A 5,686-nucleotide genomic window follows, 5' to 3' on the forward strand; every position below is an offset into this window, starting at 1 on the left:
TCAATCGCTTTGAGCCATAATGATTCTTATAGATCAGTGACCACCAGAGGCCCATAGCGTTTTTTAAATTAAAATTGAAAATTTGTAATTTGAAAGAAAATTAAGTTGCGCGACACCGGTTACGGTAAAAATGTTTATCGACCAAAAACACATTAAGTAATTATGTATAAATAGGTGAAATTTAAAAAAGTTGTTCTAGTTTTTTTTTTTTTCGTTTTACCTTAATAAAAAAACAATTTGGTGGATACGATTAGGGTTGGTCGTCCGTCTATAGTAATGTATTGTAAACATTTTCAAATACCTGTTGATTTACTCGCACATAGCAACCTAAGAATTGACTAAGGTCAGTGGGTAACTTTTCTCTTTTTTTGTGGGAGTTTTTCCTTAATAAAAAAAAAAAGTACGGCAACTGATTCTTGAGAAAATTGTATACGTTATATAGCGCCGTTTTAGATTTACCCTCGGTCTAATTTCCACGCCTTAAAGTTAGGTTAAACCTTAAAACTTCACCTAAAAAATCGGCTGGAAAATATGGACATTTTTTGGATGTTTTCTCGATTTTGAAGGTGAAGGGTTTTTTTTAAATTTCGGGCCTATTAATTAACCTTTCAAATACGATTTCTGATCTGCAGAAATCGGTTCAGCGGTTTAGGAGATCTAATGGGTCGAGGCACGAAAATAAATAAAAACACATCATCAGTAAAAACAACACCTCCTCAGCTTCGCATAGAAGCCAATAATAATATTATCTTCGTCGACGCCTTCGAGTGAAAACAATAAATCATTAAATTCGAACGAGAAAAAGAAGAAAACAATTATAATAATATGTAAAACTCCTTCAGACGATCGATTTCGAATTAACCGTAGAAACCGTACTCTCGCTCTTAACCAATTTTTTTTATAGCCATTTCGATATTAATATGATATGCCGTCGAGCACGTGTCCGTGTGGTTAATATTATAATGTAATATTGAATATACACAACGTATGTTGACTTCAACGGATAGTTTTTTTTTATTATTCATAGACAGTGTCTCTTTTGTATTTGCATGCATGTTATAATATGATTTGCGGTTTTATAAATTAGTAGAAATTGGATTTTTGTTTTTTTGCATTACCCATATTTCATCGATAGTACACCACAGCTGAACGGACGAGACCCTTTTGCGCCAGACCAGTCTTTTCCTTGTTATGCCAAAGAAAAAAAATTGTCGAAGAAATCCCTAATGATAAGACGTCACATCAGTAGATCGCGGGTTCAAGCGAATCATATAGATAGGTATTAAGAAATTATGTGGTCTGGCGCAAAAGGGAAAGGTGCGGTTTTGGCGAAAAACGACCATGTCCAAGTTTATTTTTCAATTGAAAAAAGAAAATTGACAACTTACTGAACGCTCCTGAAGTTATAAAACGTAGCCAATAAAACTGTCTTGACATTATTTTCTTCTTATCAATAATCACCGATATTACTAGCATACATGTTAGTACCACAGTTGTATAATATAAAAAACTAGATTGCTAACTAATGATAACAACTGAAGTCGACGTCGGCCATTTTTGTGGGATTCATATGTGTATGTGTATAAAATAATATATAATATATTTTGATTCTGTGCTATTAACTAATTATTGTTATAAACAGTGATAACAGTTATCAACATATGATAAGGTGTTAATTCCCACAGAGATGGCGGTTAAAAGACATTACAGTGATAAGAGAGGATAAGCTTATAAGAGATATGAGTGTGATAAGAATGGTGATTCATAAAGAAGACAAGCTTATAAATTATAAGAATGGCGATTGATACATAAAAGGTATTCGGTAACAACTATTTAGAAAATGTTATAGACTGAGTTTTCATGTGTACACAGCTGATTCGATTCTTATCTAATCTAACCCAAACGCCTAAATTAGTAGGCAATGCATTTATAGTGCTCAGGATTAGTTTTACTATTTCTTATGCAACAAAACACATTCATATTATGCAACCTCGGCAAAGTAATTTAATTAAGAAATCCGATTTTTGACGGGTAACCGGTTAATCGAAAATATATTATATTGTATATTAATTCAGTATTTTCCAAAATCGAAGCAAGTATAGTCTAACATAAAATACTTCAGTTTTTCAAGAAGACAAATTTAAAAAAATCAATTACACATAATTTTAGATTCGTTTAAATTCAAATTAAATTTTTTTTTTATTAGTTTTAACTTGAAGATATTTTTTCAGGTTGATCGGTTCTATACAGAGCTTTTTTTAATTCTGCAAATTCCTTGTCCTATTTTTTAAGTTTTAACAATACGGCGTTAATTTAATAATTATTTTTTATTCGACATTCTTTAGTCGACACAAATCTTTTTTTTTTTTTTACATAATGAAAACAAAATAATTAATTGCTCTGATATCGTTTTCAAAGGAGTCCAAACACTCAACGAACGTTATTGCCTGAGATAGCTGTGAAATCATCCACTCACGGTGTCTTATGGAAAGGAAAGGATTGAGTGCCAAGAGAATACAATACAAATTAAACCTTATTTGATTTTATTTGCAGTTTAAATAAAAAATTTCCATTGACACGAATCTAAAACAATAGTAATAGATGTCTTTTATCATTAGAATGACACATAAAAAATCATCTTAATTTTTATTTGTATTACTTGTTTGTTCTTCTTATATATATATTAAAAACATGATGGATTTTTTTATGAATAATTTGAAAAACAAAATATTTAAAAATGAACAATTTTTTGAAATAATATTTTATTAATGTTTTCTTTAAATGATGTGTAAAAAGTGGCTACGATTTTTTTTCATAATAATTATTAGAATTTTAATTTAAAATGAGTTTATTACAAAAAATATGGACAATATGTATATTTTTTTAAATGTATTTTCAACGTTAAAAAAACATTTCCACTATGTTTGGATTAACTAAAAATCAATATAATTAACATCGAGTAATCGATTACTAATTTTCAAGATTCCTCGACCGAATATTTGTTTGTAAAATTAAAAAATAATTAAATCGTTAACCATTCGAACTATTTGTCCTTTCCCGAGTCGTTATAATCACATATATTTGACATTACATAACTTATGTAGGCTTCAGGTGAGAAAAACATCCAAATGATTTCCATCGTCTGTAAACAGTTCTGTGTTTGCTTATTCAACCGTCGAACATCTGTTTGAGAGATGTTTAATGGTTTATTTGAAATAAGTCATGTATAAATGTAATTCGTTACGATTGAATGTTCCTTTGCGCTGATTTTAGATAATAGTTACTGCTGTAGTGTTTGTTACAAGTGTTTATAATATGTTGGTATTGTTTAGATAGACCCACGGGTTCTACATCCAACATGTTAGATTTTTTTTTTTACATGTTTTAAATAATTGCAATAATTATGTCAGTTTTCTGTGTTGATTTTCGTGCGAATATATTTTGATAGTAGTTATGGTTCTTATTTTAAATATTCTATTTCTATTTACTATGAAAATATTATATCTTAAAAATATATATTTTTGTTGTATAAAATAAATATATTTCCATGGCTGTTCTTATTTTCCAATTACTGCGCTTTATGGGTTTTACTTTAGAATATTTGTATTCTTATATTTAATTGCCTCGTTCTATGGACAATTATTTGTTGATTATTACAGCAATAGTTTTATTGTGTTAATTTGTTTTGTTTGCAAAGAACCGAATGTATTGTGTGAAAGGGTTGCCACGTGCTATGCGCAAAGATAAAAATAAATATTACACCCTTTTACTGTTCCTGTTTGGACATTAAACCTTTGTAATGTCTCACGCCCAATGTAATGTGATAGGTAACTTTTAAAATAAATATAAAACAACCGGAAGTCGTTTGAATTTTATGTGTTTAACAATTTATGCGAAATTTTTTATTTAAAACAAGTCCTTGCTGTTTTGTTTTCAGTCAAACTCAGTAAAGGTGTTGGTGCTGTCTTAATACATCTCATAAGGAGTTCTAGGAATTGTTATAAATAGTATAAAAAGTTTAATTATACACTTGTAGCCATTCTTCCATATCCAATTTAATATCGCAGGTGGCGTCGTTTAAAACGTTAATGTTTGTTTCAATTATTATTACTAAAACAGCAAAAAAAAAATAATAAAATGGGATATATTTTCTTACATTAGTCTAACAAATGGCCGACGCTGATCTTCAGTTCCATTACTGTTAAATTTCAAGTCGCCCCGTACTATACCTAATCTCACATTGAGTTTCATTTTATGAAAGATTAAAGTCGGAAAAGTAATCTGAACATAATATTTATTATATTTTATTTTGCTATTTCTGTGATTTAATGAAAAAAAAACCCGCAACATTAGTATTACACAAACCTAACCGTTGCTTCTGTTGTTGTATCATATTATATTATTATTATTTCTTCTTCTTCTTTTTCTTCTTACAGTGTCCAGATTATTATTTCTCCTCTGTCATTGCAGTATGAGAATTCTTCCACAAACTTAATTGATTAGGTTTGACTGGGATTTGAGTGTTATTCGATTCGGTTTTTCGAAATGACTTCTATATGGGTCTAAATGTCACTATTGGGAAATATATCAATGAAATAATATTCCACATGACTACTACCGACTCCGATTTCCAGATATTAATGGCCGGTCTAATGGCACAGTTTTGAGTTTAAAGTTACATACACAATTACTATTAAGTACTCGTACAGATTTTCCACTCTACTTCGGTAGATTTTTCAACTGTTGACTTACCAATGTAGTGCATAGTTATTTAATATCAAATTTGTTATTGCTTCAGCACTAATAAATAGAAAACTCGATTTACTATGCTTATGTTATAACTGTTGTAAGTATTTTAGCGTATCGTTGACCTGCGCAATAAATAAGTTTATGAGCATTATGAAGGAAGAAGATAGGATTAGCCAAAGACTACATTTTAGTTTGTTCATATTAAATAATATGTATTTATAATGTTGTCTATATCTCGTGCAATATTGTGCTCGGGGTTGTTGCTATATTATAATTTGTTTAGCCGCAACAAAATACCAACCATGCTCAATGCATAATTAATTCCTGTAAATATTATCTTAAGTATAGGGTGCCAAGTACATACATAGTTTATCCAAAGTAAAATATTTGAGCATGGTAATATTATATAAGGTTCGTTTAACACAAGACCTTGAAACCATAATATATACATCTACGTTTATAATATTTAATTACTTACATGTAATGCTTGATCATAATAAATAAAAACAGAATCATTTTTAAGAAAAGCAAATTTCTCTTCTAGTTATAAAAATATAGAAGAAATATTGTCAGTTACAACCGTGATAAGCTTAACTGCGATAAATACAATTTGTTTATCAAAACGTTTGCCCAAATTATACTTTTCCCAAAAACTATTTTGTCACTAACAGTTGTAACATTCGGTTTTTATTAATAAATTAGTTTTAACAACGAAGCGTGACAATATTAATGTTAGCTTCAAATTGAATGGTACCTAATTCAAATAACAATAATAATAAACATATTTATTGGAGTCCATTGTTTTCGACCAACATTTTATGGATGGCAAATTTCAGGGTCGGTGATGTAGTTGAATGCGGCACTGGCTGGCACAGCTAATGTAAGTCGACTGGAGATGTACACAAGATGTACAGGTAAGAACGATCATTATAATATA

Source organism: Adelges cooleyi, unplaced genomic scaffold (genome assembly GCF_023614345.1).
Source record: "Adelges cooleyi isolate 19-005CV unplaced genomic scaffold, UGA_ACOO_1.1 ACOO_flye_CR_arks_rails_tigmint_CR_PRNA_9, whole genome shotgun sequence".
Lineage (NCBI taxonomy): Eukaryota > Metazoa > Arthropoda > Insecta > Hemiptera > Adelgidae > Adelges > Adelges cooleyi.